Here is a 13,635-nt window from a genome sequence, read left to right on the forward strand (position 1 = left end):
AACCATCGTCCAAACACCACCTCACCGCCACCCCCACTTCAAACTCGTGTATCCATCATCGTGAAAACCACCACCTTCATCTCACCATCACCACCACAAACCCATATAGACCACCAACCCAACAACATCGCCACCACACACCGTACACCACCCTCACTTTCGGGCTTGTGTGGTTCGTTTAAACATCGCTATCTACACATCACCTTGACCAACCGCCACCCTAGTACATGTTTCTGTTTACTATTTCGTAAACATCACCACCACCAAGAACCCTCACCATTTCTATTTAATCCACCTTGCATACTAAAAAAAAAAAAATACGTGACTTTCATGAAAGATGGTCACCAACTTCCTTTATGGACCCGGATGATATTTGAAATTTTTATAACCAGATATTTCATAGCTTTTCAGACACTTGGTCACAGACAGGGCCGGTTTTAGAATAGGGCGAGCTGGAAGACAGCCCAAGACAGCAGCTAGCGAGGGGCATCATATAAGAATCGGTGTACGTGGTTACTGATAAATTTCCTTAAAAAAAATAAATAAATAAATAAATAAATAAATCAATAAATAATAATAATAATAATCTTTTCATGAAAATTTTTGAACGCCGCTGTAAGATGATGGACAGTAAGATAAAAGATGTTGAAGAGGTAATATTGTTCTTGTTTATGTAAAAATTTAAGATAAGGATGAATATTGTTCTGGGTCTTGTTTTGAAGAAGATGGAAACAGTTGATGGTTAAATAAAAATTAGGTACAGTATATTAGGTACAGTTAATGGTTGGTTATTAAGGGTGTTGTCGGGTTAGCGAGAGTTCATGGGTTCGAACCCGGTCTGGGGCGATTCTTTTTAGAGAAGAGCTTTTAAAGGGTATACTCTTTTATTTTTATTTCTATTATTATTACTATTATTATTATTATTATTATTATTATTATTATTATTATTATTATTATTATTATTATTATTATATTATTAAAATTTTTATTATTATTATTATTATTATTATTATTATTATTATTATTATTATTATTATTATTATTATTATTATTATTACTATCATTATTACTAAAAGTATCATTATTTTTAAATTTATCATTTTATTATTAGTATATCAAATAAATACTTTCTATATTAAAATATATTTAGGACATAACACATAACTATACTAATATTTTTATAATAAATATTAATTAGTAAGTTAAAGTATATAAAAATATAAATATATGTAATGAGGTTATTAATGAAACATTAAAATAACAATTATATCACTAATAATATGTAACTTGTACGATTACCATTATATGTGTTGATAAATATATATATAAATGATATAGGTTCGTGAATCTGAGATCAACCCTACACTTGTTAAATGTCATCATATGTATTTTTACTACAAAATACAGTATGGTGAGTTTCATTTGCTCCCTTTTTAATTGCTTTTGCAATATATGTTTTTGGGCTGAGAATACATGCGCTGCTTTTATAAATGTTTATGAAATAGACACAAGTACTAAAAATATATTCTACGTTGAGTTGTACCATCCTGCATATCTTCCCTAATAGCTTGGTAACTACTATTTACATGTGGTATTGTAAACGCGAATCCTGTTGATAGATCTATCGGGCCTGACAACCCCGACCGGACTGGACGACCAGTATTCAACGGTTGTACAGTACTTCGTTTCGTGACTACACTTGGTACAGTGTAGTGAGATTTCATAATAAAGGGAATATGCGACGTTGATTAAATGTTAAGTATGGTTATCAAGTGCTCAACCACTCAGAATATTTTTATTAAAACGTTTGTGTATAGGAAATCTTGTGGTCTATTAATATATTGAAATGATTGTTATGATAAACCTATGAAGTCACCAACCTTTTGGTTGACACTTTTAAGCATGTTTATTCTCAGGTATGAAAGAAACCTTTCGTTGTGCATTTGCTCATTTTAAAGATATTACATGGTGTCGTTCATGGCATATAGAGTTCAGTACCTCGCAATGGGACTAGATGTTGATGACTTCGTCCAGGTGGATAAGGACGGGTCCTCACAACGCCAAAGGAGCTAACACAGATACGTGTTAAACGTTTACTCAGGTTCTGAGTGTTTTCAGGTGCATAACTTTATGCATCAATCTTTTCTTTCGTAGATGAAGTATGGTTGATTCATCCTTTCGATTGAGGTGTTTTCAAGAATCATGAAAGGTTTGAACGTAGATTGTAATCGTCAAGATACAAATGAGTTTTAAGATGAAATCAAGTGGCAAACTTGAAGAAATGTTTAGTTTCATATGTTATAATCAATATTTTAATTCATTTTAATTGTCCAATATTATTAGTCCACAGTCGATAGTCCACAGTTAACAGTCCGATAATTCATATATAGTTTAATATATAATATTTGAATTAATTAATAGGTATCGTGACCCGTGTACATGTCTCAGACTCGATCACAACTCAAACTATATATATTATTGTAGAATCAACCTCAACCCTGTATAGCTAACTCAGGCATTACTGCATATAGAGTGTCTATGGTTATTCCAAATAATATATATAGATGCGTCGATATGATATGTCAAAACCTTGTATACGTGTCCCGATATTTAAAGTGCGTAAAATAAATAACAGAAATTAAATGACGATAAATAAAATTGCGAGAATTAAAATTGCGATAAATAAAATGTAACCAGTTAGCTAGGAACAATTAGCTAGGAACAGTTAGCGTGGATTCTTAACAAAATTTTTCTCCTAGTTAATTTGTTTGTTTCTAACAAATTTTATTTTGTCCAGTGTTTTCTTCATTATGCCACTTGTTGGATACTGATAAGTCAAAATCTAATATGAAATTGAGTGAAAATGGTTACTCTGTGGTGAACAGATTCGTATAGATGTGGATGTGAGTAGGATAGTGATTGACTGTTGAATTAGATTCGAAGGATGTAGAGTGTAACTTTTCAATGTGAAATCTAAATATTCCTCGGGTATTACCTACCCGTTAAAATATTTTCACCATTAACAGTTTGTACGAAAGAATTTTTAATTACAGTCTTTATGAAAATATATATACATATATATTTTCTTCAGATGTAGTCATGGATTTAATGAGTTAATATGATATTAATCTCATTTGATTTACCATTAGAACTAGAATATATAATCTCTAAAACATTAGAAATTACATAATCGTTATGCAGAACGAAGATAAATGATGTAGAACAATTTGTAGAACGATGATTAAGTTCGAGGTATGGATTGTGATGTTGAGACGTGTGTTGTTGATGGTACGGGTGTTGTTGCTGGTGATTCTGTTGATGTCGGTGATGTTGCTGAAGCTGATAAGTTTTGTACCATATTCTCCAAATTGATTACTCGAGCGCGAAGTTCGTTGACTCCTTATATTATTCCGGGATGATTGTCGGTCGGAACGAGCGAATGAATAAGGTTTAGAATTTGTGGATAATATATAATAGTTACGAGATATCCTGGAGATGAGGGTGAAAATGGTGTTTCGGATTGATTCACCGGTAAGTGCTTCAGGGTCATCGCTAAGAGTGCAAGTTGGTGGATGAAAAGGATCACCTTCTTCTTGTCTCCAATGATTGAGGAGGCTACGAACCCTGCCCCAATTCATCCAGAATAGATGATGGCTAGTTGGTTGATCCATTCCGGTTACACTGCTTTCGGAGCTCGAGTGAAAATCCATGTCGGAATAGCTGTCGGAATAACTATCGAAATAGCTATCGGAATCTGAGGGGCTCGAACTAGTTGAGGGATTCATCTCGTATGATCAGATGAAGGATTTTCGGTAAGAAAATAGATTATAGGATGTAGATTAGTACCCTGCAATACATAATTTACATATGCATATATAATACTAAAATCCCATAAATTATGGAGGAATCTACAGAAACTGTCAGGCAAAGGTAACAATAACAGATAAGCTAAGATATAAATTTATCTATACACTGTCTATGCAATAGAGGCAGTAAGGCGTGTCTTGACTTTAAGGATGAAAAGCAAATAATTTTCGACACGAAATGATAAGCAAAGCTTATGACATGTAGACACGGTCGAAGTCTAGACCCACTAATGCATCGAAACAACTATCAGTTAGACACACTAATGCAAGACCTGGTTCGCTAAATGTCGTCATATGTATTTTTACTACAAAATACAGTATGGTGAGTTTCATTTTCTCCCCTTTTAATTGCTTTTGCAATATATATTTTTGGGCTGAGAATACATGCGCTGCTTTTATAAATGTTTACGAAATAGACACAAGTACTAAAAATATATTCTATGTTGAGTTGTACCATCCTGCATATCTTCCCTAATAGCTTGGTAACTACTATTTACATGTGGTATTGTAAACGCGAATCCTGTTGATAGATCTATCGGGCCTGACAACCCCAACCGGACTGGACGACCAGTATTCAACGGTTGCACAGTACTTCGTTTCGTGACTACACTTGGTACAGTGTAGTGAGATTTCATAATAAAGGGAATATGCGACGTTGATTAAATGTTAAGTATGGTTATCAAGTGCTCAACCACTCAGAATATTTTTATTAAAACATTTGTGTATAGGAAATCTTGTGGTCTATTAATATATTGAAATGATTGTTATGATAAACCTATGAACTCACCAACCTTTTGGTTGACACTTTTAAGCATGTTTATTCTCAGGTATGAAAGAAACCTTCCGCTGTGCATTTGCTCATTTTAAAGATATTACATGGTGTCGTTCATGGCATATAGAGTTCAGTACCTCGCAATGGGACCAGATGTTGATGACTTCGTCCAGGTGGATAAGGACGGGTCCTCACAGGTGGTATCAGAGCGTTGGTCCTAGCGAACCAGGTCTTGCATTAGTGTGTCTAACTGATAGTTATTAGGATGCATTAGCAAGTCTGGACTTCGGCCTAGTAGTTGTTAGGTTATATTAATGAGTCTAGACTTGAACCTGGTCTGCATGTTAAAAGTTTTTGCTTACCACCATTCGTCGAAAGATATCTACTTATCATTTTCAGTCTCGACACGTCTTATTGCAATTACTGCATAGATGGTGTGCAGACAAATTCACATCCTATCACATTAAATCTTGTCTGACACGTTTCCTTAAATCTCTCCGTAATCTACGGGATCTTCTATACTATACATAGATATTCTATGTAATTAGAATATCATCCGATATCCGAAAATCTTTTCATATCGAAAAATCCTTTATTCACTCATACGCAATGGAACTCACCACTAGTTCAAGTCCCTCGAATTCTGATATGGAGTCCCACTCAAGCTTCGAAAGCAGTATGACCGGAATGGACCAACCAATTCATCTGATGGGTTCGTAGTTGACTGAATTATTGGAGGCAAGAAGAAGGTGATCCTTTCCACCAACCGAATTCACCTCTTGGCGAAGAACCTGAAGCACTTACCGGTGAACCAGTCCAAAACATCATTTTCACCCTCATTTCCTGAATATCTCGTCATGATTATATTCTATCTAAAATTCTAAACCTTATCCATCCCCCTGTTCAAACCGCCAATCATCCCGGAATAATAGAAGAAGTCAACGAATTTCGTGCTCGAGTTGTAGCTTTGGAAAATATGGTGCATAACCTACCAGCTTCAGCAACATCACCGGCACCAACAGTACCACCAACATCAACACCATTTCCACCAACAACCCAAGTTTCAACATCACACGTCTCAACATCTCATTCTGTACCTCGAGCATAATCATCGTTCTACGTATCGTTCTATCTATTTTATCTTCGTTCTACATATCGTTCTACATCGATTATCTCCCCTCAACATGGCGATTATGTAATTTCTAAAGTTCTAGAGATTATGTAATCTAGTACTAACGATAAATCAAATGAGTTTAATATCTTATTGACTCATTAAATCTATGATTACATCTGAAGAAAATATATATGTAGATATGTTTTCATAAAGATTGTAATTAAAAATATCTATCGTACAAACTGTTAATGGTGAAAATATTTTAACGGGTAGGTAATACCCGAGGAATATTTTGATTTCACATTAATAAGTTACACTGTACATTCTTTTCAATCTGGTTCAACAGTCATTTACTATCCTACTTACATCCACAAGATACGAATCCGTTCACCGCAGAATAACCATTTTCATTCAATTTCATATTTGGATTTTGACCTATCAGAATCCAACAAGTGGCATAATGAAGAAAACATTGAACAAAATAAAATTTGTTAGAAATAAACGAATTAACTAATTGAAATTTTGTTAGGAATCCACGCTAACTGTTCCTAGCTAACTTATTACATTTTATTTATCGCAATTTATTTATCGTAATTTTATTTATCGTCATTTAATTTCTGTTATTTATTTTACGCACTTTACATATCGTCGGATAAATCGGGACACATGTACACAATACATCGGATTAATTCTGAGACAATAAGTTGTACAATGGGTCATGATACGTATTTATTAATTCAAATATTTGGTACATCCTAACACAATAAATATACAATACGTTTTGATAGATCCTAAGACAATACATACACAATACGTCTTAGTAAATTCTAAGACAATACGTCTACAATACGTCTCTGGGTTGATGCAAAGACAATACGTATACAATACGTCGTTGGGTAATTCTAAGATTATATATATATATATATATATATATATATATATATATATATATAAATCAATTATTAGTCTATGTAACACCGTACTTTTTTTTTATTTTATAAAACAGCGGAAGTCATACTTACAAAGCGTACCCTTATGTACACACATAAACATAATTACTACAAATTCATTTATCAATACATTTTTAACAAACAACCGGTGTTACTTTAATATCCGATTTTATATAGAACACATCAGAGTTCTAGACTTGTCGAACATAACCAAACACGCCCATCTTCTCCCATGTCCACAAAAGCAAAAGACCTACAACCTTCAAGGGGGAAGGTGGAGGGGTTAGCACGAAGCTAAGTGAATGGACTAATCTAACAGCTAAAACACATAGGTACAATCACTAGAACACGCATCATCAAATTAGGTAGACAGTTAATCAAATAACCACTAGAACATACAGAAACAGAGTAATCTACCATTAGCATATCACATAAAAGCAATACAAGTACAATATCTACAGCAATGGTCTATCCAAAGCAACCGTGATGACTACAAGCAATGGTCAATCAGAAGCAACCATCTGGGTAATCCGAAGCAACCCATTGAGAGACTCGGCGGCCTGGCCGGGCCAACGACCCCAGTTGATCAATCTAAGGTCTACCGAAAACTCATAACTCTGTATTACTAGTATAAGTCTTCCACAGCGACGGACGCGTGATTCTGACTTATATTAATCATACAACATCAATGAGCCCAACCTGATCTGAAGCAAGGTTGATCTCTCCCGACCTGATCAGAAGTAAGGTCGGTCCAACAAACGCGCGAGGCCACAGTCCACAACTCTTAACAACATAATTCAAATCATAGAAACTAGGTCAACGGCCTAGGTCATGTCACTATATGCCTTAACGGCTAGATTAACCCACTCACCGAATACCAGCACGAGAAGAACTCAGAGATCTTATATTTTTGAGTCTTCACTTCTCCTGATCACCTGGAAAAGATACAAAGAAAGTCAGTAATTGTATCCTGATAGTATTCTATCAACAACACAGACACAAAAACGAGATAGAAACAAAACAATCATACATGCTTAGTTAACCGTACGAGTAACACCATCACACGCACGTTTGAGAACACTCAACCGTGCGGTTGACAACTCACTCGCACGTTTGGTCTATGACCAAACATCCAACAATGACTCACCTGATCCGTACGGTTCACTACACGAGTGACCAGTGACTCGCACGAGTCATATCTCAACCGTACGTATCATCATAATCAAAACATAAGTTCCCATCTGTAGTGACCCGAACTTTTCCATGTTTATATATATATTAAATGAAATTGTTATTTACATGATTAAGTGTTTCCAACATGTTAAGCAATCAAACTTGTTAAGACTTGATTAATTGAAATAGGTTTCATATAGACAATTGACCACCCAAGTTGACCGGTGATTCACGAACGTTAAAACTTGTAAAAACTATACGATGACATATATATGGTTATATATATAGTTAACATGATTTTATTATAAGTATGTATCTCATTAGGTATTTTAACAATGAGTTATATACATAAAAATGAGACTATTAAATTAAGAAACTCGAAAACGATATATATAACGATTATCGTTATAACGTCTTACTAGGTACATATGAATCATATTAAGATATTGATACACTTGGTTAATTATGTTAAATGATAAGTAAATATATTATTAAGTGTATTAACAATGAAATACATATGTAAAAATAAGACTACTAACTTAATGATTTCGAAACGAGACATATATGTAACGATTATCGTTGTAACGACATTTAACTGTATATATATCATACTAAGATATATTATATATCATAATATCATGATAATATAAAAATTTAACATCTCATTTGTTATAATAAATAATGGGTTAACAACATTCAACAAGATCGTTAACCTAAAGGTTTCAAAACAACATTTACATGTAACGACTAACGATGACTTAACGACTCAGTTAAAATGTATATACATGTAGTGTTTTAATATGTATTCATACACTTTTGAAAGACTTCAAGACACTTATCAAAATACTTCTACTTAATAAAAATGCTTACAAATACATCCTCGTTCAGTTTCATCAACAATTCTACTCGTATGCACCCGTATTCGTACTCGTACAATACACAGCTTTTAGATGTATGTACTATTGGTATATACACTCCAATGATCAGCTCTTAGTAGCCCATGTGAGTCACCTAATACATGTGGGAACCATCATTTGGCAACTAGCATGAAATATCTCATAAAATTACAAAAATATGAGTAATCATTCATGACTTATTTACATGAAAACAAAATTACATATCCTTTATATCTAATCCATACACCAACGACCAAAAACACCTACAAACACTTTCATTCTTCAATTTTATTCATCTAATTGACCTCTCTCAAGTTCTATCTTCAAGTTCTAAGTGTTCTTCATAAATTCCAAAAGTTCTAGTTTCATAAAATCAAGAATACTTCCAAGATTGCAAGTTTACTTCCAAGTTTTCTAAATCCATTCCAAGTAATCATACAAGATCAAGAAACCTTTGTTACTTACAATAGGTTATCTTTCTAATACAAGGTAATAATCATATTCAAACTTTAATTCAATTTCTATAACTATACCAATCTTATTTCGAGTGGAAATCTTACTTGAAATTGTTTTCGTGTCATGATTCTGCTTCAAGAACTTTCAAGCCATCCAAGGATCCTTTGAAGCTAGATCTATTTTTCTCATTTCCAGTAGGTTTATCCAAGGAACTTGAGGTAGTAATGATGTTCATAACATCATTCGATTCATACATATAAAGCTATCTTATTCGAAGGTTTAAACTTGTAATCACTAGAACATAGTTTAGTTAATTCTAAACTTGTTCGCAAATAAAAGTTAATACTTCTAACTTGACTTTTAAAATCAACTAAACACATGTTATATATCTATATGATATGCTAACTTAATGATTTAAAACCTGAAAACACGAAAAACACCGTAAAATCGGATTTACGCCGTCGTAGTAACACCGGGGGCTGTTTTGGTTGGGATAATTAAAAGCTAAGAAGAAATTTGATTTAAAAGCTATAATTCTAGAAAAATGATTTTTCTTATGAACATGAAACTATATCCAAAAATCATGGTTAAACTCAAAGTGAAAGTATGTTTTTCAAAATGGTCATCAAGATGTCGTTCTTTCGACGGAAATGACTACCTCTTTCAAAAATGACTTGTAACTTGTATTTCCGACTATAAACTTATACTTTTTCTATTTAGATTCATAAAGTTAAGTTCAATACAAAACCATGGCCACTGGAATCACTCAAAACGGATTAGAAACGAAGAAATGACGAGTAAAACAAGATTGATAAAAAGTACTCATTTTACGTACGTGAAAGTTAGTAATAAATCTATTCCAACCATAACCTAATCAACTTATATTGTATATTATGTAATCTTGAGATACCATAGACACGTATATAATGTTTCGACCTATCATGTAAACACATCTATATATATATTGCGGAACAACCATAGACACTCTATATGTGAATGTTGGAGTTAGCTATACAGGGTTGAGGTTGATTCCAAAATATATATATAGTTTGAGTTGTGATCAATACTGAGATACGTATACACTGGGTCGTGGATTGATTCAAGATAATATTTATCGATTTATTTCTGTACATCTAACTGTGAACAACTAGTTGTAGGTTACTAACGAGGACAGCTGACTTAATAAACTTAAAACAAAATGTATTAAAAGTATTGTAAATATATTTTGAACTTACTTTGATATATATGTATATATTGTTATAGGTTCGTGAATCAACCAGTGGCCAAGTCTTACTTCCCGACGAAGTAAAAATCTGTGAAAGTGAGTTATAGTCCCACTTTTAAAATCTAATATTTTTGGGATGAGAATACATGCAGGTTTTATAAATGATTTACAAAATAGACACAAGTACGTGAAACTACATTCTATGGTTGAATTATCGAAATCGAATATGCCCCTTTTTATTAAGTCTAGTAATCTAAGAATTAGGGAACAGACACCCTAATTGACGCGAATCCTAAAGATAGATCTATTGGGCCTAACAAACCCCATCCAAAGTATCAGATGCTTTAGTACTTCGAAATTTATATCATATCCGAAGGGTGTCCCGGAATGATGGGGATATTCTTATATATGCATCTTGTTAATGTCGGTTACCAGGTGTTCACCATATGAATGATTTTTATCTCTATGTATGGGATGTGTATTGAAATATGAAATCTTGTGGTCTATTGTTACGATTTGATATATATAGGTTAAACCTATAACTCACCAACATTTTTGTTGACGTTTAAAGCATGTTTATTCTCAGGTGAATACTAAGAGCTTCCGCTGTTGCATACTAAAATAAGGAAAATATTTGGAGTCCATGTTTGTATGATATTGTGTAAAAACTGCATTCAAGAAACTGATTTCGATGTAACATATTTGTATTGTAAACCATTATGTAATGGTCGTGTGTAAACAGGATATTTTATATTATCATTATTTGATAATCTACGTAAAGCATTTTAAACCTTTATTTATGAAATAAAGGTTATGGTTTGTTTTAAAAATGAATGCAGTCTTTGAAAAATGTCTCATATAGAGGTCAAAACCTCGCAACGAAATCAATTAATATGGAACGTTTTTAATCAATAAGAACGGGACATTTCAGTTGGTATCCGAGCGTTGGTCTTAGAGAACTAGAATTTTGCATTAGTGTGTCTTATCGAGTTTGTTAGGATGCATTAGTGAGTCTGGACTCCGACCGCGTTTACTTGAAAAATGATTGCTTAACAAATTTTGTTGGAAACTATATATTTTTAACATGTGAATATTATGTGATATATTAATCTCTTAACGTGTTTGATATTATGTGATAGATGTCTACCTCTAGAACAAGTCCCATTGACTCACCTAATAATAATGAAGAGTCAAATGTAAATTGGAATGATTCGTGGACTGATTCACAAGTTCCCGAAAAGGAACCGGAAGAAGAGTCGAAACCGGAAGAAGAATCGGAACCGGAAGAAGAATCGGAACCGGAAGAAGAAATAGAACCAGTGGGGGAAATAATAAAACGGTTAAGTAGAAGAAAATCCTCAACCAACCGACCAAAGTTAATTATGGTCAATGGTGTTTCCGCCAAGGAAGCAAAGTATTGGGAGGATTACCAATTCTCCGATGAATCGGATCCCGACAAGGATTCCGATGATGTTATAGAAATTACCCCAACACAATTTAATAAGGCAAAAGAGAACAATAAGAGAAAGGGCATAAAAATAGAGAAATTTGATTCCAAACCCGATGAACTTTATATGTATCGTCAACACCCGTATTCCTTAAGTTGTAACAATGACCCGTGAACCTCTAAACCACCAGGTTTTTCTAAACCGTTGTGGAAAACGACAGCTCGTATTAGGGGAACATCATATATCCCTAGAAACTTGGCAAAATGAACCAAAACCGAAGAAGAAGAAACGAGCAAGTCGGAATAAGATAGTTGTATTCGTGTGGTGTAATATATGTAATATAGTGTGCTTATGCTTTATGATATATGTAAAAATTGCTTGTATTAATAAGTATTTTTTTTATGAATCTAACTCTTGTCTATTTTACAGTATAAAAACACAAAATGGATAGACAACCCAATATTTTAAGAGACCTACCCGGAGACATGATTGATGAAATCTTGTCTAGAGTCGGTCAGAATTCTTCGGCACAACTATTTACGGCGAAATCAGTTTGTAAGACATTCGAAGAACGTTCCAAGAATGTCTTGGTTTATAAGAGACTTTCGTTTGAAAGATGGGGGATATCACATTGGGAAACCCATAAGTTACGATGTGTTTACTTTGACGAATATATTGCGAGGAACCCAAATGCTATTTTACGCAACGGGTTAAGAAATTATTTTGACTCAATGTATCCGAATATAGGACTTCATGATTTAGAAAAAGTGGCTAACATGCAACATAAAGAAACATGCTATGCTTACGGGTTAGTAATGTTCGCTTCTCACCAAAGTGAGAAAAAGAACATCGGGCTACAACTATTAAACAAAACGTTCCCACAAGTGACGGAGTCGGTAATTGGGGTAAGAAATGAGGTTTTTAGGTTATTACGAGACTGTTGGTCATTACGTAACCCTCGTCCCTTTGACGACGTTACAACACGCTGTCTTATCAACGGCCATAACGGTTATGTTCCACAAGACCAAGGATGGGAAGTAGTCCTAGTAAAACCAGAATGCATGACTTGTTTCTGGACGTATGAATTACGTGTCTTTATTGCCTTTGCTGAACGACTTGTGTACTAGCTAGAATTATCTTCACAACTATCTTGTATCAAAGTTATTGTGTGCTATATTTCATGCTTTATGTAAAATAAGCGGTATTATAAGTTTGTAAAATATTGTATAAAAGTTTGAACGCGAAATATTATTATAATCAGTTTTTCATATAGAATTGTAGTAGTTGAATTGTATATTAGCTACTAAGTATGAACTTAACGGGTAGGTACTACCCGAATATAAACTTATAAAACACTAATATGAAGAAAAAGCTTTTATAAATGAGTTCATATTATGCTACGAAATACTATTAACTACTCTTAATATTCTGTATGATTAACTTGTTCCATTTGACTATTTTGAAGGAAATGGCACCGACTACTCGACACACCGTGAATATGAATGAAGAGGAATTCCGTACTTTTCTAGCTTCAAACATAGCTGCAGTACAGGCTGCGCTGCATACCAACAATAACCTTGGATCTAGCAGTACAGAAAATCGTGTAGGATGCACCTACAAAGAATTCACTGCCTGCAAACCTTTGGAATTTGATGGAACCGAAGGACCGATCGGATTGAAATGGTAGACCGAGAAGGTCGAATCGGTGTTTGCCATAAGTAAGTGTACTGAAGAG

This window comes from Rutidosis leptorrhynchoides, chromosome 8 (assembly GCF_046630445.1).
Source record: "Rutidosis leptorrhynchoides isolate AG116_Rl617_1_P2 chromosome 8, CSIRO_AGI_Rlap_v1, whole genome shotgun sequence".
In the NCBI taxonomy this organism is placed as follows: domain Eukaryota; kingdom Viridiplantae; phylum Streptophyta; class Magnoliopsida; order Asterales; family Asteraceae; genus Rutidosis; species Rutidosis leptorrhynchoides.